Raw genomic sequence first — 24,493 nt, forward strand, 5'->3', positions numbered from 1 at the left:
GATTAGTATTGATCCTTTGATTCTGTTATGTGTATTGGTCCTTTTATCCTGTGATCAGTATTGGTCCTTTGGTCCTGTAACCAATATTGGTGCTTTGGTTCTGTAATCAGTCTTGTTCATTTGATCCTGTGATCAGTATTGGTCCTTCAGTCTTTTGATCAGTATTGTTTCTTCCTTCTTGTGATCAGTATCTGTCCTTCAGTCTTTTTGGTCAGTATTGTTCCCTCCTTCTTGTGATCAGCATTTGTCCTTTGGTCCTGTGATCAGTATTGATCATTTGATCCTGTTATGTGTATTGATCTTTTTATCCTGTGATCAGGATTGGTTCTTTGGTCCTGTGATCAGAATTGGTTCTTTGGTCCTGTGATCAGAATTGGTTCTTTGGTCCTGGGGTCAGTATCGATTCTTTAATATGTATTGGTCCTGTGATCAGTATTGACCCCCTTAAACCTGTTATGCTTATTGGTCCTTCTATCCTGGGATCAGAATTGGTCCTTTGGTTCTGTGATCAGCATTGGTCCTTTGATCCTGTTATGTTTATTGCTTCTTTTATACTGCAATCAGAATTGGTCATTTGGTCCTGTGATCAGTATTAATCCTTTGATCAGTATTGGTCATTTGGTCCTGTGATCAGTATTAGTCATTTGATCCTGTTATGTATATTGGTCCTTTTCTTCTTTGATCAGAATTGATCATTTAATATGTATTGGTCCTTTGATCCTGTTATGTGTATTGGTCCTTTTCTCATTTGATCACTATTGATCCTTTGATATGTATTGGTCCTTTGGTCCTGTGATCAGTATTGGTCATTTGATCCTGTTATGTGTATTGGTCCTTTTCTCCTTTGATCAGTATTGATCCTTTGATATGTATTGGTCCTTTGGTCCTGTGATCAGTATTGGTCATTTGATCCTGTAATGTGTATTGGTCCTTTTCTCCTTTGATCAGTATTGATCCTTTGATATGTATTGGTCCTTTGGTCTTGTGATCAGTATTGGTCATTTGATCTTGTGTATTGGTCCTTTTCTCCTTTGATCAGTATTGATCCTTTGATATGTATTAGTCCTTTGGTCCTGTGATCAGCATTGGCCATTTGATCCTGTTATGTGCATTGGTCCTTTTCCCTGTGATCATTATTGATCATGTGATCAGTATTGGTCCTTTGGTCCTGTGATCAGTATTGGTCCTTTGATCCTGTTATGTGTAATGGTCTTTTTCTCCTGTGATCAGTATTGAGCATGTGACATGTATTGGTCCTAAAGGCTGATCCATTTGGTTAAAAGACACACAGCAACGTGTGATGGTGTGTGCAAGTCTATAGATGCTGCTGGTGAAGTAAGGAGTTGTAGAAACCTGTAGGTATCAGGCTGCAGTAGTGAAGGCAGAGAAATGGAAGGTTGTAGACAGATGAAGCTGATTGTACAAGTGAATGTCAGCTCCTGCTCCTCCCTCCCTCCCCCCCTAAAAGAGTTGAGTGATCTCCACACTGTGCACTTCCCCGTACAGCACACACATAATAAAGTCGGCGTTATGTGTGTGTCCTTAGGATGAGATCTGTAGCATCGTCTAGGTAGCAGTGGAGCGCTCCAGACTTGGACCATCCTCACTCCGTCCAGCCCCCAGTCCTGACAGCTCCCTCCTCTTTGAATTGCCCGCTCCTGTGTCCAGCGATCTCCGTGTCCCCCCCATAGACAATGCCTGCTCCTGCTTCCTAAGGACCATCCCCAGGAGCATGACATTGTGGAATGGAGTTGACAGCAAGCGGGACTGCTAGTTTGCCATCGCAGCCGTTGGATGGACGGAGTATTGATGCTCCTTGGTATCCAGCTGATGACTGATCGGGACACTAGTTTGGCACATCCATTCCACAAAGGGCAAAGCGCAGGTAATGGGCAGGAAGGTTTCTTGTGACAGGTGCCTTGTCTGAACTGAATGCACACCTCTCATCATACATTGCCTCCAATCAAGGGCAAAGGACACTCACCTGGACCAGCAGCCCTCCCTTCCCCCTCCCCCACATTTCCAGGATCCAAAGAAAAAGAGCAATTAGGAGTAATTAAGTAAGCAGAACACAGACAGGTAAGGATTGAATCGTGCATTGTGATGGTGTGGGCATTTCATTCTTCTCCCAGGAAAATGATGCTTGGTGCTCCAGCAGAGGGTTAAACAATAAGGTGCTATTCAAGTGTTCCAGGCAGAGATCTCCATCCTGTATAAGGCATGATTTCCTCTGACCTGTTGTCATAGTGGAGGCAAGCATCTACACTGTCCTAATCTCAGAGCCTATGTAGACTTCTTTGCTTTTCTTTTTAATTAGGAAATGTGTTTTTTGGCTTGCAGTAAGCTAGCTTGTTAGAAGTGTCCGGTAATTTATATTTCATAATTTACCTCTGCACAAGCTGCAGCCTATTGAAGTATGGACCTGTTCATCAGTGTGGTTATGGAGCAGGCTTCAGATTCTGTATCACAAGCAGCAGCCTCTCATCATGGACTGGAAAAACTGTAAGCATTTTTACAATTACTTGCTTGAGCTTTCCCCCTAAATTGCTAGAGGGTCCAAGCTGATCTTCATCTAGCTACTGATTAGCTGGATGATGAAGGCTGAACCCTATAGCCAGCCTGAGAAGTATTTTACACTCCACAATTTAGGATGTGTAAATTGATTTTCATTTGTCTTTTCTCTGTTATCTCAGATGTCAGGTAACAAAGGCTTAGCTCACTCATGCAGCAGACATTGATGGATGAGGGGCTTCTTTGGGGTAGCATGGGTTTTGCCAAATTCACTGTCCTAAATGTATTGCTGATATTTTAGTGAGGAATATGGAGCCATCAACACATTTTCTATATGAAATTAAAGTATATTGATGGATTACGGGTCTGGAAGACCAATTGGCAGTTTATTAGAACTGCCCCCCCTAGGAGCAATGCTCACCTGAAACATCCAACATGAGTATCAAGATCTTTGGTGATGATTTAAGTCATAATTGGCCAACGTCAGAAAAGATCTAATTATCCTGGCAGCTACGTCAAGTCCATGAAGGGTTAATGGGCTGCAGTGATTTTTAGCTTTTGGTACTGTATACATGTCAGGAAAAGCAGAATGGGTCATGCCATCTCCTTGTGATGTTACCAGGCAGGTGGTGCCTGAGTTGTTGAATCCTGGCAAATCCTGTGATGCAGAGCTGTTTGCGTTCAAATTGTGGTGATTACACTCAGCTCACATCCTGTGCTAGAGTTGGATGGTCTCTGAGCAAATGTACATGTGCTAAGCAGTATGGCTGAAAGGACTCGTGCTCACTGGTTGAGGTAAATATAGGGTAATGGTGTGAAATGAGCCATGGTTAATATTCTATTAAAATAAATGAAAAAGAAAAAAGCTACCAGCTTCCCAGTGCCAACCAGTGAGATATATATTTTCTAAATGTATGGTCATTAGCTTGGGTCGATAAATTGTCAAAATGCCCAGACACTAATAAAATGTAATAATAATTTATACATGCATTTCATGTCATCAGCAATGGGCTACATTTAATTGTAAACTCTGGTAATTGATATAATTTAACCAAAATTCTCAACAAGTACCCATAGTGCCAACAAGTTCCACTATTTGAGGACCAGATGATTCAACTTTTGTATAGATTTTTGAATGTATTCTTCAGTAGTCAACATTTTCCAGCAGGTTGGAAAATTGTTGCATCCAGATTAATTAGTCTTTTAATTGCACCTTTTTATATAGTCCTGACACTTCTGAATTTAAAAAAAATATGTCGGTTCAGGTTCTAAAAGGCGTTTGCAGTCTATTGTCCTCATTACAATCAACAGCGGCATAAAAGCCATTTTTGTCAAGAAGCCAATGGAAGGACAACAACATAAATATTAGGAGAAACACACAAAGTCCATGCAGACAATGAGGCTGATTTACTAAATGCTAATAGACTGTTCACTTTGCAGGGGAAGATGCACTTTGCAAGGGGATTTTTCCCAGGGCTTAGTTAATGGGGAGAAGATCTGCTGTTTTCCATTATCCAGCTATATGTAAGCAGAAATGTTGTTTTTTTTTAAATTTTGCTTTGCATGTCATTGGGTATTCTTTGCAAAGTGAAATTGCACCATATTCACTAAATTCTGGGGAAAATTCGCTTGCAAAGTGAACAGCCTATTAGTCTTTATTAAATCAAACTCAGTATCACTGTATTGATTTAAACTTGGGATCCAGGGTGGCAAAGAATCAGTACTGTAACTTAATGTGATAGTTATCCCTTTTTCTTCTAGGCTTATACTACCAGTAAGTCCAAGTGATGCACAAAAATCACATACTAGAGCAACTATTTACTATTTTAACTACTATTGATTTTATTTTAACTACTATTGACTCGTTACCTAGGACATTTACAAAAAAAGTAAATCTGATATCGGCATTTTAAAACGTCCATTTGGCTGGGAGTTGGAAATTATGGGGTTGATTAACTCAAGACAAAAAGAAATGGACTTTGCAAGGAAATTTGCCCCAGAGCTTGGTGAATGAGGCCTTCCATCATCCAATTAGGTGCAAGTATAAATGCTTTTATAATTTCCCTTTCATGTGATTGGGTATTATTTGCAAAGTGAAATTTCACCGTATTTACTAAGCCCTGGGGAAAATTCACTTACATAAGTCAACAACCTGTTTACCTTGAGTAAATGAACCCCTATAGGTGGCGATTCTGCTGGTATATACAAAATTGGAAAAACCATAGCCCTGATGGGACTTTAAATGAGGTGGGCGCAATAGTCACTGATGATGGATAATGGATTTAATAAATAAACCATACAATTGATATAAATATATGACAACAATTTTTTCTATTTTTTCTAGTATTTTTTCTGCTGGTATATAGACATTGAGTGGCATAGATAGGCATAGTGACTCTATAGGCATAGAGTGATGCCTTATTATTTAAGGTTTTCTGTTTAATGACTGATCAGCAAACTGTTGGCACTGTAATAACAATTTATTTCAGCAGGTAGGGTGTTGCTGTGAACGTGTTTAGTTTTAGGTAGATATATTATGATTTTTTTTTTTGAGGAGGTGAGGAATCAGCTAGGGAAAGATCTATTGAGTATTTTACAGAACATATACTGACACTGCAGGTCTACTTCAATTCTCATTGTGAGGGGGTCTCTCCGGCAGTACAGTGGGAATGTTGCAGCATGCATCTAGGCAAAAGCTGTTTTCACATGATAATGATTTCCAGTAGCTGCTGACCCAGGCCAAGTTCCAACTTGCTTCCTGTAGGTATAAAAACTACATATCACAGTGCCAATCTATTGAGGCATCAGTGCTGTTACTCATGCTCTGTGTTGCTTCTGCTAGGAGCCAAAGATGAGTCATTACATTTGGGCACAGTGGCATACTGATTAAGATGCAGCTTTATCATGATGAAAACTTTGATCGGGGAATGGTGATGTGGCTCTTCAAAATAAAGCACAGGTTTCTCGGTGAGGCAGACAAAGACTTAAAGAAGGAAGCCTTGAAACCTTAGAAATTGCAGGTTTCAAGTTGAATGCGTCATGTCTGGTTGACATTGACAGTTACTCTTAAAAGCCGAAAGCTATTTTTAAATGGAAATGTCTGAAAGATAGTTAATTAGAATATTCGATACCAAAGCACCATCACTTAGAAAGCTAAAGATGAATTCCAGGCAGATATAATGACAACACCAAGTAATGCAGTTATGCATTTGATATTTTGTATTTTTAAAAGCAGCTAGGGCAAGAACCTACATTTGACATGATATCAGCCTTTTGTATTCCTAAGTACATTGGGAGCCAGACTGGGAGAGGGTGTTGTATTACTTGTGACAAATTAGGTGTGGGAACTTGTTAACAAGAGGAGAAAGCAGAGTTATGAGAGCATATTCTGCTGCTGATCCGTCACTGTCCAACCACAGGCTGGGAAAAAACTGATTGTGCTGCTCGTTTGGCTGTACTTCTTCTATGGATCACAGCAGTGCAGTTCGTTTTGCACTCCTGAGAACCCGTTTTCAGCAGAAAACAGGCTGAAGCCTGCTGTCAGCTGATGCCACAGAGTCGGTCCAAGATCACGACATGAAGATCTACCCACATGCCTGGACCTGCACCTGGCTCAGCCTCTCAGTGAGTCGCTTAGAGCCTGATCTGGCCGGTCCCGCCCCATCCAGCGATTGACTGAGCGAGGAAGGGGCAGAGCAGACAGTGGTGACTAACAGTCACTACCTCTCTGCTCAGGGAGCCTTGAGAACCGAGCGATTGGTGGGGTTTGATCGCTCAGTTCTCTTAGTTGTAGTCTTAGAGCCAGTGGGGGACAGATTCAGCATTGGACCAATGCTGCATCCACCTAGGTAAGTATGATTCTGTAAAAAAACAAAAAAACAAAACAAAACATACTTCTCTTTTAACTGCAGCCAAAAAAAGTCAGGGCACCAGCCTATCTGGTATCAGGCTCCTATCTGTCAGGAATGTGAAAATCCTAGGGTTGGCTGGACAGAATGAGCCTCATACATATAAATCAACTGTGTATTTAGCTGTATGCCTGGAGTGGTAATAAACCCCAAAACATAAATATTATATTTTGCAGCTTACCAATTATTAAATGTGGTGGCAGCATTTATTTATTTATTCATTTTTTTAAATATTTTCACCTTATTTTCACCTGGGGTTTCTGGACAGAATACACATTTCTTTTCTCATGGATTCTCCAATCTGGTTGGAGGAGCAAAGGAGACAGTAGCAATGGGAATCTGGGTAGAGCAAAGCGGTAGATGGACTAGCAGATTTGGATGGACTTGACTAACAAATGTAACCTGAACTTCATATTTTAACCACTTCAGCTCCAGAAGGTTTTAACCCCTTAATGACAAGGCCATTTTTTGCGATCCGGCACTGCGTTATTTTAACTGACAATTGCGTGGTTGTGTGACGCTGTACCTAAATAAAATTGATGTCCCTTTTCCCCACAAATAGAGCTTTCTTTTGATGGTATTTGATCACCTCTGTGGTTTTTATTTTTTGCCCTATAAACAAAAAAACCCGACAATTTTGAAAAAAAAAAAAAAAAAAAAACACAATATTTTTTACTTCCTGCTATAAAAAATTCCCAATAAAAAATAAAAAAAAAATCATTTTTTTTTTTATCAGTTTAGGCCAATTTGTATTCTGCTACAAATCTTTGGTATAAAAAAAAAATCCCAAAAAGCATATAATAATTGGTTTGCACAAAAGTACTAGAGTCTACAAACTATGGGATAGATTCATGGACTTTTTATTTTTTTATTGTTTTTTTTTTTTTAGTAATGGCGGCGATCAGTGATATTTAGCGGGACTGGGACATTGCGGCGGACAAATCTGACACTAAATTACACTTTTTGGGGACAAGTGACACTGTATAAATGACATTGGCAGGGAAGGGGTTAACATTAGGGGTGATCAAGGGGTTAAGTGTGTTCCTAAGGAATGTTTTCTAACTGTGGGGGGAGTGGACTGACTGCAGTAAGAGAGAGATCCGTATTCCTGATTACTAGGAACACACAATCTCTCCCTTCCTGTCTGACAGAACAGCCGTCTGCCTTGTTTAGTCTCCTGGACAATCGCAGGAGGCCGGCGGCGATCACGGCCACCGATCCCATGGACTGGCTCCCGCTGTGTCTAATCACAGCTAGAGGGCGACTCCGGCGGCACGAACAGCCTTAAAGCAAAATCACGCATATGTACGTGATTTTCTGCTTAAGGACCGCCCTGCTGCAGTATATGTACGGTGGGCGGTCCTAAAGTGGTTAAGCAGTTACAGCAACAGTTTTTTTTTCATTTTGTGATAAAAGTTTTAAATAAATGAATAAAAGCTGACCATGGTAAGCATTCTTGTCAAATGGTTTGTCCCAACCCTCAAACTGCTTCTTTTGCTGCACAGCTTGGTCTGTTAAAGGAATTAGAGAAATAACAGACTTACTGGCCAGATCACAGAGTAAAATAAAGGAAGAAAGCCAAAAAGAGAAAACCCATGCAGCCATCAAATCTAAAAATGAGTAAGCTGCAAAATTATACATTTTTGAATTTTAATCTTTGTGCACTAAATCAATTAATTTCTTATAAATAGAGACATTAGAACTGTAAAGAAAAGTAATTAGATGTGAGTGGTCACTGCTTTAACTGTACACATGTATGACCAAATGATTACATCCCACATACTTATGTTCCAGTTTCACCTTGTAGAAATGTTTTATTTTTCAGAAAAGAACAGTAGTATGTTTCTGAATGTAACCTGTGTATTGTCAGTGTGAAACGACCTCCAGTGTCCTTCGAGGAGCTCTGGGGGGTTTATTTTTAAAAGCGTACTTTTTTTTACCCGTAAATCAGTAAGCTGTATTCTCATCGCTCATGTAATCATATCAGGGAAAATTCCTATATTTTTAAACTTCCATGTACATGAGTGGATTTTTCAAAATGAACCCAGTATTACTTGGCTTTGTGAAAATATATGTCTTTTATTGTGGTGCGTAAAAATTTTCAATTCCTGTATTTTTAAGCTGGTTTCCAGGAAAACACTTCTTCCACAGGGAAGAATGGTAATCCATTTACAATGCACTGCACTGCCGTATAACCCGAAAAACGCAGAGATGTTAATGTACTTGCTTCGTGAATTGTATAAAATTCAAACACCACTCTTTTCCAATATCTTTGTGAATTTTATGAAAAGCAGGCGTTTTTAACTTGTTGCTAAATTTGTAAAGCTGAGCTCCAGTTTAAAAACTCCACTTGCAGTGCCTCCTACCAGCACAGTAAGGTCTAATGGTACATCAGGACGCTAAGGGGTTTATTTACTAAGGCTAGAGAGGGTAAAATGAGTCAAAATTCTGCAAAGAAACCAATCAGCTTCCAAGTTTTATTTCTAAAGCTTAATTAAACAAGCTGAGGTTAGAAGCTGATTGGTTTCACTGCAGAATTGTGACTAATTTTCCATTCTCTAGCTTTAGTCAATAAACCTACAAGGGTCCACCCAAATTCTGGGAGCATCAGAGAGTAGGGAAGAGTGTTTGCTATTAGGTAGAAAAGATCAGAGGTAAATAATTTACCTTTTTATACTTGAGTGTTTTTTTTTTTTTTTTTGCTCATTTCACTGTTCCTGACTACTCTCAACATGCAGAAATGCAGAGTCCCAATCTTTATGATTGTCCATGTTAACACATATATGCTTACCCTACATTAAAAAAAGTACATACATTTTTTTTGGACATATTTAGGCATTTTTTTTTTGTTATTCAATTCATTTTTATTTTAATTCTTTTTTTTTTAAATGCAAAATTTCCATCCGAAACAACAGAATTATTTTCACAAATAAATATTTCTAAACCCCCCCCATTCTCCACCCTATTTCACAATTAAAATGAATATAGTACAGGCACACACCTTCTATATATTCTCAAATTCGGATATCAGTCCTAGGGTTTCAATCTATATTTTCCATATTTTCTCGAATGTAATTTCATTACTCCTTCTTCTATAAATTATTTTTTTCCTTACTATTGTATTTTTGACCATTTTCAGCCAATCTATTACCGAGGGTGGTCTAGGCTTTATCCACTTTGAAATAATTCCCTTCATAGCCTGGTATAACATCTCAGCCAAGCCGCTGCAAGCAAAGCCAACAAAATACTGGCATGTACAGTGCCTTTGCGAAAGTAATCGGCCCCCTTGAACTTTGCGACCTTTTGCCACATTTCAGGCTTCAAACATAAAGATATAAAACTGTAATTTTTTGTGAAGAATCAACAACAAGTGGGACACAATCATGAAGTGGAACGAAATTTATTGGATATTTCAAACTTTGTTAACAAATAAAAAACTGAAAAATTGGGCGTGCAAAATTATTCAGCCCCCTTTACTTTCAGTGCAGCAAACTCTCTCCAGAAGTTCAGTGAGGATCTCTGAATGAACCAATGTTGACCTAAATGACTAATGATGATAAATAGAATTCACCTGTGTGTAATCAAGTGTCCGTTTAAATGCACCTGCACTGTAATAGTCTCAGAGGTCCGTTTAAAGCGCAGAGAGCATCATGAAGAACAAGGAACACACCAGGCAGGTCCGAGATACTGTTGTGGAGAAGTTTAAAGTCGGATTTGGATACAAAAAGATTTCCCACGCTTTAAACATCCCAAGGAGCACTGTGCAAGCGATAATATTGAAATGGAAGGAGTATCAGACCACTGCAAATCTACGAAGACCTGGCCGTCCCTCTAAACTTTCAGCTCATACAAGGAGAAGACTGATCAGAGATGCAGCCAAGAGGCCCATGATCACTCTGGATGAACTGCAGAGATCTACAGCTGAGGTGGGAGACTCTGTCCATAGAACAACAATTAGTCGTATACTGCACAAATCTGGCCTTTATGGAAGAGTGGCCAGAAGAAAGCCATTTATTAAAGATATCCATAAAAAGTGTCGTTTAAAGTTTTCCACAAGCCACCTAGGAGACACACCAAACATGTGGAAGAAGGTGCCCTGGTCAGGTGAAACCAAAATCAAACTTTTTGGCAACAATGCAAAATGTTATGTTTGGCGTAAAAGCAACACAGCTCATCACCCTGAACACACCATCCCCACTGTCAAACATGGTGGCGGCAGCATCATGGTTTGGGCCTGCTTTTCTTCAGCAGGGACAGGGAAGATGGTTAAAATTGATGGGAAGATGGATGGAGCCAAATACAGGACCATTCTGGAAGAAAACCTGATGGAGTCTGCAGAAGACCTGAGACTGGGACGGAGATTTGTCTTCCAACAAGACAATGATCCAAAACATAAAGCAAAATCTACAATGGAATGGTTCACAAATAAACATATCCAGGTGTTAGAATGGCCAAGTCAAAATCCAGACCTGAATCCAATCGAGAATCTGTGGAAAGAACTGAAAACTGCTGTTCACAAACGCTCTCCATCCAACCTCAATGAGCTCGAGCTTTTTTGCAAGGAGGAATGGGCAAAAATTTCAGTCTCTCGATGTGCAAAACTGATAGAGACATACCCCAAGCGACTTACATCTGTAATCGCAGGAAATGTTGGCACTACAAAGTATTAAATTAAGGGGGCTGAATAATTTTGCACGCCCAAGTTTTTTATTTGTTAAAAAAGTTTGAAATATCCAATAAATTTCGTTCCACTTCATGATTGTGTCCCACTTGTTGTTGATTCTTCACAAAAAATTACAGTTTTATATCTTTATGTTTGAAGCCTGAAATGTGGCAAAAGGTCAAAAAGTTCAAGGGGGCCGAATACTTTCGCAAGGCACTGTATAAAAAAGTCGATTCACTCCAGAAATAAAGAGATTATTCTCCCACTCTACAAGACTCTGGTGCGGCCACATCTGAAGTATTCCGTCCAGTTCTGGGCACTGGCCCTCAGGAAGGATGTGCTGGTACTGGAGAGAGTCCAGAGAAAGGCAACAAAAATAATTAGGGGAATGGAGGACATCAGCTATGAGGAAAGACTACAAGCATTGAACTTATTCTCTCTGGAGAAGAGACGCTTGAGGGGGGATATGATATCAGTGTACAAATACTGTACTGGTGAGGACCCTAGCATAAGGAACAAACTTTTCAGAGAAAGGGAATACAATAAGACCCGTGGCCACTCACTAAAACTAGAGGAAAAACGTTTTAACCTTAAAATACGTAGGGGGTTCTTTACTGTCAGAGCAGTAAGGACGTGGAATTCTCTTCCACAAGCAGTAGTATCATCAGGGAGCATCAATAGTTTCAAAAAACTATTAGACAGTCATCTTAAAGACCACAACATACAGAGGTATACAATGTACGGTATGGATGGACTGATGTCTTTTTTCAACCCTTACAAACTATGTAACTATGTAAAGAACTGCGACTCATTTGGACGCTGATCCCACATTTTGCTCCATATATCCCATTATACAAAGTATTGGGTCCATTCGTAGATCTAATTTAAATACCAAGTTTATTTTGCTCCACACCCCTTCCCAATATCTGTATAACTTTGGGCATCTCCAGAGCATATGGATCAAATCCCCAACTGCAGCCCTACACCTGGGGCAAGATGCATCTGGATGTCTCCCAAATTAAGATAATATTTTTGGTGTATAGTATACTCTATAAATAATATAAAGTTGTATGAGTTTCTAGGCTGCTGATAGGGACGTCAGATCTATTGAGGCTACTATATCATTCCATTGGACATCTGATAATCCTCCCACATCCTCTTCCCATTTTACCCTGCTAGAGAGCTGGGAGTTCTTTTCCAGCACTTTTAAATGTATATTTTTATACAGTTTCAAGGTCATCCCTTTTATGGAAGTGGTATCTACCAGCATTTTCAGCAACTGGGCTCTACTCCATTCTAACTTCCTTTCTTTAAATTGTGTTGTCAATGTGTGTCTCAACTAGTGATCGACCGATATCATTTATTTAATGCCGATACCAAAATTTTGGTCATCGGACATCGGTATCGGACGATATTTTCGGACATTATATATTTTTTTTTTATTCATTTATTTTTTTAGGAATTTTTTTTTTTAGGTACTCCTTGTGGAGGGATCTGGGGGTCTAAAAGATCCCAAACCCCTCCTCTGCACCGAAAAGCAATCAAAACACCAAGTTTGGCTGTTTTGAATGCTGTCAGTTTTTTTAATTTGGTGCCAAGTACTTGGAAGTGATGTCATGACATCACTTCCGGGTTTTTTACATGAAGACCCGGGTCTTCTCTTCGGTGGCGGCGGCAGTGGAGGTAGGATGCCTTGGTCTTCCAGTGGGACGAGAGACCCGGGCGAGCTGCGGAAGGCATTGGGAGGGGGGGGAACGTCCCCTCCCACTCCTTGTAATGACAGCCGAGAGCATCGGTTGTCATTACAAGTCAGCCGACCGTCGGCTATGGATACTGGTACCGGGGTGATGCCTATAGCTGCAGGCATCACCCCGGTACATGCACTTTCCCTAAATATCAGCAATATCAGTAACCTCAGGGGCCAATTCCGATATATCGGGGAAAGTGCATGTCTTCAGCTTCTCCTCCACATATAATTGCAATAGCCTTACTACCCCCTCTGTTTCCATTTTCTAAAGTTCTCTAGCTCCTCAAGCTCCGGTAGGTTTTTATTGTCCCAGATAGGCATGTATTCTGTATTGTTCCATAAACTTTAATGGGTGCAACTGTAAGTGCATGGTACATTCTTGCATGTTTTTGTGCATGTTGTCACACCTGATGAAACTTCTCTATTCCTATAGAATCGCCTTTTCCCGAGGCCCAACCCAGGAAAAAAAATTAATGCAGCTTGAACAAAATATCTGAAAGAAATGGTTCAAAATCACCTGGAATATGATCTGCTTACGCTTTGCTCAGGTGTAAATGCAGGCTTAAAGTGATTGTAAAGGCTCATGTTTTTTTTAAATTAAAAATAACAAACACGGTATACTTACCTACTTTATGCGGTGGTTTTGCACAGGGCAGCCCAGATCCTCCTCTTCTTGAGTCCCTCTTTGCTGCTCCTGGGCCCTCCCTTCTGCTGAGTGCCCCCACAGCAAGAAGCTTGCTATGGGGCACCTGAGCCGAGTCACAGCTCCCTGTGTCCATTTAGACATGGAGACGTGACCCGACCCTGCCCCCTTTCTCATCTCATTTGCTGACTGACATTGCTGGATCTAGATGGAGCTCAGGTAAATTATAGGGCAGCTGAGGGGGGCTGCTGCACACAGAATTTTTTTTTTCTTTATCTGAATGCATAGAATGCATTCAGATAAAAAACCTTCTGACTTTACAATCACTTTAACCCTTGCAGTACAAGGGAGCCTCACTGCTAGGCAGAGATGTATAGTAACGAAGTAGAACTACTTAAGTACTGTACTTAAGTACCGAAATGCGGTATCTGTACTTTCCTAGAGTAGAATTTTTTTCTCCTACTTCTACTTTTACTTCACTACATTTTTTCGATGATTTCGATACTTCTACTCAAGTATTTTTTTTTGTGCTGCATAGTTACTCGTTACTTTTAAAAAAATGACCACTGCCAGAACAGTAGATGGCAGGTTGCATAAAGCTCAAAAAAATGTGTATAATGTCATTTGTAAATCAGCGCATACGAAAATAAAGGCTGTGTATAATAAAAGCTGCTATACCAAATCTTTCCAATAAAAAGAAAATATGAAACAAACAAATAAATGGTGCTACAGCGCTTAAAGTGCATCAAGAAACTACTAACAAACACAGGTTAATCATTTGAATAAATCATTTGAAATAATAAAAAACAATATGATGTTCAAACTTTTGACTTCTTTCTTTAATAACTACATAACACAGTACTTGTACTTCTACTTTCAGTACTTGAGAATTTTTTTTTCAAAACTACTGGTACTTTTTACTTTTAGTACTTAAGTAGCAAATTTTTTGAAAAAACTACTTGCAATACTTAAGTAAAAAAAATGTTGAATACTTTAGTACTTCTACTTAAGTAACTTTTTCTGCGAGCACTTCCACTTCTACTCATTCACTTTTTGATCAAGCACTTGTACTTTTACTCAAGTAGAAATTTCGAGTACTTTATACAAGTCTGCTGCTAGGTGAATAATTCAAATTATACTAAACACACACTCTTTCATTTACGTTGTGTCTGTAGGTAGATGATGGTACTGTAATTATTTTATTATTATTAATAATAATAATAATAATTTTACTATGCTGCTGCGTGAGTAACCCTTATCTATCTATGTTCTTGTTCTTACAAAAATCCTCAATAAAAATGTATTGTGATAAAAAATAAATTAATAATAATAATAATAATAATAATCATAAAAATATATATAAGTATATTTTCTTAATTGATATACAGGTGTCAAATGGCCCAGCTTCTTCCCAGCCTGTCTGCAGGGAATTATAAGCAGGAGAAGCTTCTAGTCCTCTGCTGCTGGTCACATGTTCAAAACAAAAAAAACAACCTTTGAAATACAGAGTAATATTAAATAAATAATATCAATCAACTGTTTTAATTTGTCATACACACACATATATATATATATATATATATATATATATATATATATATATATATATATATTAGAAATCAAATATTTATTATTTTGTGGAAATACCATGGTGTGGGAAGATTTCTGCCAGTTTCAGGCTGTGTCATGCCCCTCCAGCTTGTCTCTTAGAATAAGAGGGAGGTGAAACCTCAATTAATTTACATGTAATGGCCTGCCCCCATTAGGTTTAGCTGGTTAGTGGGCATGGAGGAGGAGGGAGGGAGGGAGTGGGCTGTCATTTACCGCTGTGTATATACCCACAGGTCAGGTATGGGATTTTAAGGGCAGGAGTAAGAGAGATAAGCGGTAGTAGTGCAAATTATAGGTAAAATGTATTTACATGTATAGGTTATATACAAAAATTTGAGTGAGCTAATGGGTAAAGTCCCATTGTGCTGGTGAAGAGGAAGCAATAAAGTGTGTATTACACGTGATAATAAGTGACTTGAACATAGATAGTAGATGGTCCTGCTCTGCTGTTCCTCGTATCAAAGGATAGGGGTAGATGCAGAGAAGGGGCCTGATCGGTAATCCGACATGTTTCGGCCTGTTGTGGCCTTTATCAAGAATATGTTACCGATTCTAGAATTAATTGAAATAAATTATCAGTAATAGCAATATACACTGTAATTCAGATTTTGATGTATACAAGATGTGGTTTGACATACATATTTTTTGTCCACTTCCTGAGATATTGCCTCCCCAGAGTTTCTCCGGGAACTGCAGGAACAATGCTGTATTGGGTGAAAAATAGTGTGATTTGACTGGTAGTTTGGAAAGATTAAAAGTGTTCTCATTAGTAATAAAATTGAAAAATAATAATGAATAAATTACTTCTTGGGCCACGTTTTTCTGGTCCAGGGATTCAATGTGGCTGTGATTTCCACATTGATAGAGATCGTCTGCAGTATTTGGGAAATATAAAGGGGCTATTGTGAAATAGTACATCATGTGAAGTGAAGTACATCATGAAAAGAAAAAAAAAAATTCTAATGGTTTTGAGTGAAAGAACAAAGGTTAGACTTGGAAAGGGAGATGCAGCGCAATCTCCTCCAAGTCTACACTTACGTTTTTGTAAAGAAAGTTATATCACAGCATATTGCCTCCAGGTCCGGTTCCTCCCTCGATCCGGGAGAGACTGAAGGATTGGAGGTGTTCCCCGGCCTTTTAAAGGCTGTCACTCATGCGCTGCGTGACGCCAGTGGGCAGGGTCCGTGGTGTGGCAAGAGGTGCGCCTGCACGAGGCTGAAGCTGCATCCCTTGTAGCCGCGCGGACGTGCCTGTGCGGCCGCCGACAAGGATTAGAGGCCGAGATCCCTGGCGGGGATGAAGGAAGGTACATGCCCGACCCATCGGCTTCAGATGTACTTCACTTCACATGATGTACTATTTCACAATAGCCCCTTTATATATCCCAAATACTGCAGACGATCTCTATCAATGTGGAAATCACAGCCACATTGAATCCTTGGACCAGAAAAACGTGGCCCAAGAAGTAATTTATTCATTATTATTTTTCAATTTTATTACTAATGAGAACACTTTTAATCTTTCCAAACTACCAGTCAAATCACACTCTTTTTCACCCAATACAGCATTGTTCCTGCAGTTCCCGGAGAAACTCTGGGGAGGCAATATCTCAGGAAGTGGACAAAAAATATGTATGTCAAACCACATCTTGTATACATCAAAATCTGAATTGCAGTATATATTGCTATTACTGATAATTTATTTCAATTAATTCTAGAATCGGTAACATATCCTTGATAAAGGCCGCAACAGGCCGAAACATGTCGGATTACCGATCAGGCCCCTTCTCTGCATCTACCCCTATCCTTTGATACGAGGAACAGCAGAGCAGGACCATCTACTATCTATGTTCAAGTCACTTATTATTACATGTAATACACACTTTATTACTTCCTCTTCACCAGCACAATGGGACTTTACCCATTAGCTCACTCAAATTTTTGTATATAACCTATACATGTAAATAAATTTTACCTATAATTTGCACTACTACCGCTTATCTCTCTTACTCCTGCCCTTAAAATCCCATACCTGACTTGAGGCACCACAAATCGACAAACTATACTCTTGGGATGGTGGCAGAAACGACTATTTTATTTCCAATGTAAGATCCAAAAACCTACTTTTCGTGTATATACCCACATGTGACTCAATTGTCACATGGGCTGCTCAGATGTGATAGGACGAAAATGCTCAGGATATAAACTCACTGAGAACTGAGCATGTGCAGAGTTTCCCCCACAGCTAATAAAATCCCTGGCTAAATTGGGGATATGAACATAAGGTGGCGATAGAGAGCAGCAAGATCAACCAGGTTTTTAGCAGAATACAGATGATTTTATGATGTGGAATTAGTGAAACTTTAAGTATAAGTGGAGTTCAGCTTTACATCTTTTCCAGGGACACTCATCTGATAGGTTGTTCTTTATACTATAAGCTTGCCAGTTATTCTAATGTTTCTGGGCTCCTTCATACCTATAAAAAAGACACTACTGTGTGTTTTATGAAACGCAATACTGCATGCAATTACACTGTTTCTGTAAATCCTAGCAACTAAATGTGGGGTTGCTATACATGCACAGAATACCTGTCGATGCTGCTAGAAATCTTAAGGAATCGTATCAGCCCTTACCTCTGTAAACACCTTAACACTATGTTTTGGAGATGAAGAAAGAGGCGAGGTGTTTTGTAGTTCAAACCAGGAGCAAATAACCTTGAGTGACAACATTTCTCTTCCACAGATATAGTGCAGTGAGCCTGGGTTCACACTAGGGCGGCTTCAAAGTCGCCCGACTCTGAAGTCGCCCCATGCAGCGTGACTTCAGCGGGGCTTGCATATGACTTCTCTAATAGAAGTCAATGCAAGTCGCCTCCAATGTAGTGCAGGAACCTTTTTCTAAGTCGGAGTGACTTGAGTCGCTCTGATTAGAACGGTTCCATTGCACTGAATGGAGCGCGACTTGTCAGGCGGCTATGTCGCCTGACAAGTAGCCCCAGTGTGAACCCAGGCTAAGTGAGCTTTGTTACCCTAGGACAGGAAATGTGTTAGGTTGGCTATACATTATACAATTTTTTTGTACAATTTTTCTTTAGATTTATCACAACCATAAAATATGAGACCTAAACACTTTCAATTTGTATGCAATCAGGCAGACCTTTGTGCTACATATTTGAAGGCAAATCTAAAGGAAATTGAAAAAGAAAATTGTATAATGTATGGCCAGCCTAATTGGCAGAGTCACTAGGAAAAAAAATAAAGGGGAAAAGCCTAAAAGAAAAAAATAATTCAGCCACCACATCTAATGACTGGTAACTGCAATATATTGCATTTTTTGTCCTTGAGTTGTTTTAAGTAGTATTTACATTTATTTCAATGGGCTTATTTAACACAGAAATTCAAACGTTTTAAATGTCCTATTTTTTAATGCACTGAATTGCAGCTAACAGATTTGAACTGGCCATGTATGAATGTGAACTTTTGTTCAAATGCCATTTTATGAAGTAAAATGTTATGAAAGACCCCTTAGAGAACCCCAGAACACCATCTAACCAGTTACACTTTACTATGTAACTTCATCATACTTCTAATATGTTTATGGTTCTATTATTTTTAATGTATTATCTATTATTGTTATGCTTCTCCTTGCAAATAATAGTGAATATTGCTATATGCAGAAGTACTGTGGGGTGTATTTTTAATACATTTGAATATAAATTCACCCAGTGAAAGTGCATGCACATTTGTTATTTGCGAATAGAGCAAAAACAGGGAAACTAATGGTATTAGGCTATGCCCTGAGCTGGTTGAATGTTTTTTATTAATTTAAAATGGAATCTATTGATCACTAATGACCCAGACCTAATCTCGGAGGTAGGAGTCCAGGACAACCTGGGCTCTAGCGATCACAGGATGATCACATTTAGTGTAAATAACAATATAACAAGGCAAGTGGGGAACATAAGAACCCTAAACTTCAGAAGGGCAAACTTTCCAAAATTGTGCTCATTGATGGAAAGGGTAAACTGGGACCAAACCCTGGGATCACTGACCACGGAGGAAAAATGGGAATGCTTTACAAACATATTAAACAAATGCATCTTGCAGTGCATTCCTATGGGAAATAAATTTAGAAGAGACAAAGCCAAACCTGGCTTGCTAAACCGTAACGTTAAAAAACTTATAAGGGGGAAAAAAATGGCCTTCAAGAAATATAAATCAGAGGGCACGGTATCGGCTTTCGAGCAATACAAGGAGGCAAATAAGAAAAGTAAATACAAAATCAAAATGGCTAAAATCAACTTTGAGAGACAAATAGCGGAGGATAGTAAAAAAAACTCAAAAAAAAAAAAAAACAAAGAAATTCTTTAAATATATCAACAGCAAAAAAGCTAGGGCAGAGCATATTGCACGCATAATTAACGATGATGGGAGGATGGTTACAGAGGACACTGAAAAAGCAACCGTGCTGAACGCTTTTTTCTCGTCATTCTTTACACAGGAAAAGGAGGGGTACACTGACCACGACTATATGGTTTGTAGTAATACACAGGACTTGCCGATATGGCTAACAGAGGGTGAAATCAGGGTAAGGCTGGATAAAATGAACACAAACAAATCACCAGGCCCGGGTGGCGTACATCCGAGAGTACTCAAAGAACTTAGTAAGATTATATATAGACCACTGTTCCTGATCTTGGCTGACAGTATTATGACAGGAAATGTACCGGGGGATTAGAGGAATGTGAACGTGATACCGATATTCAAAAAGGGGCAGAGGCATATCCCGGGAAATTATAGGCCTGTCAGTCTGACATCAATAGTATGTAAACTTCTGGAGGGGATGATAAGGGACTATATCGTGGAGTTTGCTAAAGACAACAACATCATCAGCAGCAATCAGCACGGGTTTATAAATGGGCGTTCTTGTCAAACCAATCTCTTAACATTCTACGAGGAGGTGAGCTGTGAGCTAGATAGGGGAGACCAGTGGATGTGGTGTACTTGGATTTCGCTAAGGTGTTTGACACAGTTCCCCACAAGCGCTTAATTTATAAAATAAGGTCTGCAGGTATCGACCGCAGGGTTTGCTCTTGGATACGGAACTGGCTAAAAGGGCGTGTCCAAAGGGTGGTAATAAACAGCGCATAATCAAACTGGTCTGAGGTGGTAAGCGGGGTCCCCCAAGGCTCAGTCCTGGGACCAACCTTGTTCAATTTATTCATAAACAGCATTGAGGACAGGATCAGTAGTTCGTTATCAGTTTTTGCAGATGACACAAAATTGGGCAGGGCAATAACTGCACAGCATGAAGCAGATATCCTACAGAATGACCTGGACAAAATAACAGAGTGGGCATGACATGGCAAATGAGGTTTAACATGGAGAAGTGTAAGGTTTTGCACTTGGGGACTAAAAACATAAAAGCACAATACACGTTAGGGGGGGAACCCTTGGGGGAATCAAAAATGGAGAAAGATCTGGGAGTCTTGGTAGATGATAGACTAGGCAATAGCATGCGATGTGAAGCGGCAGCTGCCAAAGCCAGCAGAATATTAGCATGCATAAAGAAAGGGATGTATTCCAGAGATAAGACTATAATCCTTCCACTTTATAAAACTTTGGTCCGACCAGATCTGGAGTATTCTGTCCAGTTCTGGTTGCCAGTCCTCAGGAGGGATGTGTTGGAGCTGGAGAGAGTCCAGAGAAAGGCAACTAAACTGATTAGGGGATTGGAGGACCTTAATTATGAAGAGCGTCTGCAATCGCTTGATCTATTCTCCCTGGAGAAGAGACACCTGAGAGGGGACATGATAGCAATTTATAAATATCTCAATGGTGATCTCGGCATAGAAAAACAGCTATTCAGTCAAAGGGATTGCTTGAGGACTCGAGGGCATACAATGCGATTAGAGGAGAAGCGTTTTAACCTCAGGCAACGTTAGGGGTTCTTTACTGTTAGAGCTACTAGATTGTGGAATTCTCTACCACAAGAGGTGGTTTCTGCAGGAAGTATTGTGGCTTTCAAAAGACTCTTAGACATACATCTCAAGGATCAGAACATTCAGGGGTATGTGAGATGATTACAGCCACACACACCTACACAGGTTAAACTGGATGGACTATTGTCTTTATTCAACCTCACCTACTATGTAACTATGTAACTATGTAATATACCACATTTGGCCACTCCATGGTGCTGAGTATAATAGAAAATTAATTTGATACTTACTGTAGCATCATCTAGTAGCCAAATTTCGTATTTTACCATTTAAAGGAATGAAAACCAGTTGATCAACATAGTAAAAAAAAAAAGCCTAATAAGCAATACACTTCTTATTGTGTATTGCACACTGTACATGTATTTTACAACTCAGCCAGGCCTCAATGGGATTAGTTTACTAAAGCCAAATAGGTTGCTTTACTAAAACCAAATGGGTTACAAGGGAAGTTGCACTCTGCAAGATAATCTTTCACTATCCACAGAGCTTAGAAAAAGTGATGAAATTTCGCTTTGCCCAATCACGTGCAAGGAAAATAAAAAAACAGCATTTTTGCTTGCATATGATTGGATAATGAAAGTCAGCAGGGTTTCACCTCATTCACTAAGCTCTGGGAAAATTCACTTGCAAAGCAAACAGTCTATTTGCCTTTGCTAAATCCACCCCTCTGAGCAAACTCTCAGAGAACATTTAAAGGTCAGGAATAATATTTGTTAGTCTGTTTTTCATGCAAGGGGTCTGATTTACTAAGTAAGGTGAAGTGATCCTAAACTTGAGTCAATATTGGCATGAACCGGCACTTACTGCAAACATTTCATGTGCAGGGAAATTTGAAAAAAACGTTTCCACTACAGCGTGGTGATCTCTCTGTATCTAAGAGATCATTTCTAACTCTGTGCTCTTTAACCACCTCAATACAGGGCACTTAAACCCCCTTCTTTCCCAGACCAATTTTCAGCTTTTAGCGCTGTTGCAATTTGAATGACAATTGCGCGGTCATGCAACGCTGTACCTAAACCAAATTTGTGTCATTTTTTCCCCACAAATAGAGCTTTCTTTTGGTGGTATTTGATCACCGTCAGGTTTTTTCTTTTTTGGTGCACAAATAAAAAAAGACTGAAAAGTTTGAAAAAAAAAAAAAAGTTTTTTTGTTTAGGTTATAAAATTTTGTAAATAGATATGTTTTTTCCTGCACTGATGAGCACTGATGATGCCGCACTGACAGGCACTGATGAGGAGACACTGATGGGGTGGCACTGATGGGGTGGCACTGATATGCAGCACTGATGGGCACTGATAGGTAGCACTGATATGCAGCACTGATATGTGGCACTGATAGATAGCACTGATATGCAGCATTGGTGGGCACTGATAGGCAGCGCTGATGGGCAGTGATAGGCAGCACTGATGGGCACTGATTGGCGGCACTGATGGGCACTGATGGGCACTGATAGTGGCACTGTTGGGCGGCAATGATCGGCACTGATGGGTGGCACTGATCGGCACTGATGGGGGGCACTGATGGGCACTGATAGGCAGCACTGGTGGGCAATAATGGGCACTGGTGGGCGGCGCTGATAGATGGCAATAATGGCACTGGTGGGCAGCACTGATAGATGCCATTGGTGGGCAACACTGATAGGGAGGGCACTGGGGGGCTCTCTGAGCCCTGCTTGCCATCCCTGGTGGCCATAGTGGGCATCCCTGGTGGTCATGGGTGGGCATCCCTGGTGGCTTAGTGGCACCCCTCCCCCTCCCCAGGGCTGCACTGGTAATCAATGTTCTGATTACCAGCACAGACCCCCCCTGTGATCAGTGAGTAATTAGAAATACTCACTGATCACCCCCGCAGCAGCACAGATCCTCTGATCTTCTCCTCACTGACATTGTCTGTCAGGAGGAGAAGAGATCGAAGCCGTTACAACGGCTCTATTTACATTACACGACGGCTGTGATTGGACACAGCCGTCATGTGATCAGGAGGGCCAATCACAGGGCCCTCCTGCCGAATGATGTCGCTCTGTGTCCGAGGGACACAGGCACATGGAGATCGCGCCGCTGCGCGTGCCCGCGGCGGCGCGATCTCTCTCCTTCTGAAGGACGTTCCGGAACGTCCATTCAGAAGGACGAGACTCCCGCCCGGCCGTATATGTACTATGGCCGGGTGGGAGGTAGTTAAACACTGGGAAGGCTGGTTTCTGCAGCTCCATGCTGCTCCATTTTCTCTTTCAGTGTTATTCCTGCAGAACGTCCTCATTCAGCTCCATTTTCACACACAAAAACTGCTTTTCACCTTCCTCACAGGAGACACTTTTCCTTTCTGTCAGCCTGAAAACAAATCATTTATAAGGTTTACAGGTGGAACATTTGCACAAGAGTATCTGTATGTGCAGACAAGTGGTGGGGTTTAATAGGACCAAAATAGGCAGTTGGGGCCCCGATTCCAGATGTTGGGGGGGGGGGGGGGGGGTTGAGGGATGTTCTAGAAGCCCTGTATATTAGTTATACCGTTTCTGGAAAGGCAATTTTAGCTTTGTGAAGCTCAGGTTTCTTTTAAAGCCCAACTCCAGGATATTAATAACCCCACACCCCACTCCCCTCTAAATAACTGCGCATATGAAAAAATCAACACAAAACTATCCATTGGCCATTTTACTTACCAGAATCCAAGGTCGCATGACGATCCTTTTCTCCTTTTCTGTTTACTTAATGGGGTCCTTTTTCAGTGTCCATATTACTGCCTGCACAATGCGGACACCTCTTATTGGTAGAGGCGACACTTCCAGCACCCAGGTCTTCTGTCATAGGCTCCAGTGGCGGTGAGGTGCCCAAGAAAATAACGAGCAGGGAAAAATGTCTCGTCCCCAGGGCATTGATTGTGTGTTTTCTTGAGGAACACTTGGTACAAAAGTTCATCTCACTTTGAGTACTTTTTGAAGCGTTTAACCACTTGCCTACTGGGCACTTTCACCCCCTTCCTGCTCAGGCCAATTTTCAGTTTTCAGCACTGTCGTACTTTGAAAGACACTGCGGGGTCATGCAGCACTGTGCTCATTTGAAGTTTTTAGTACTTTTTCACACAAAAATAGCAAAAAGAGCTTTCTTTTGGTGGTATTTAATCACCACTGAGTTTATTTTTTGTAAACAAACGAAAACATACCAAAAATTAAAAAAAAAAAAGCTTCTCCTTTACTGATGTGACCTGATGAGGCTGCACTAATGGGCACTAATAGGCAGCACTGATAGACTGCACCGATGGGCACTGATGAGGTGGCACTGGTGGGCACCGATAGGCAGCACTGATGGTCACTTATAAGCCGCACTGATGGGCACTAATGAGAAGGCACTGATGATGCTGCACTGATATGTGGCGCTGATAGGCGGAACTGATAGGAGGCACTAATGGGCAC

The 24,493-nt window shown here is 40.4% G+C and overlaps 1 protein-coding gene across 2 annotated transcripts in view; it reads left to right on the top strand.

Moving 5' to 3' along the window:
- Positions 1-1,645: 1,645 nt before the first annotated feature.
- CALN1 (calneuron 1) overlaps positions 1,646-24,493 on the top strand; it is a 428,896-nt gene continuing 406,048 nt past the window's right edge. The window contains exon 1 of one of the 2 annotated variants that reach the window (XM_082247000.1): positions 1,646-2,079. The gene's annotated coding sequence lies outside the window, so the exon portion shown is untranslated. Of the gene's footprint in view, positions 2,080-2,480; positions 2,503-24,493 lie in introns of those variants that run through there. The other variant, XM_082246999.1, reaches the window with a different exon arrangement.

The sequence above is a fragment of the Pelophylax lessonae genome, assembly GCF_965119305.1.
Source record: "Pelophylax lessonae genome assembly, chromosome: 2".
Lineage (NCBI taxonomy): Eukaryota > Metazoa > Chordata > Amphibia > Anura > Ranidae > Pelophylax > Pelophylax lessonae.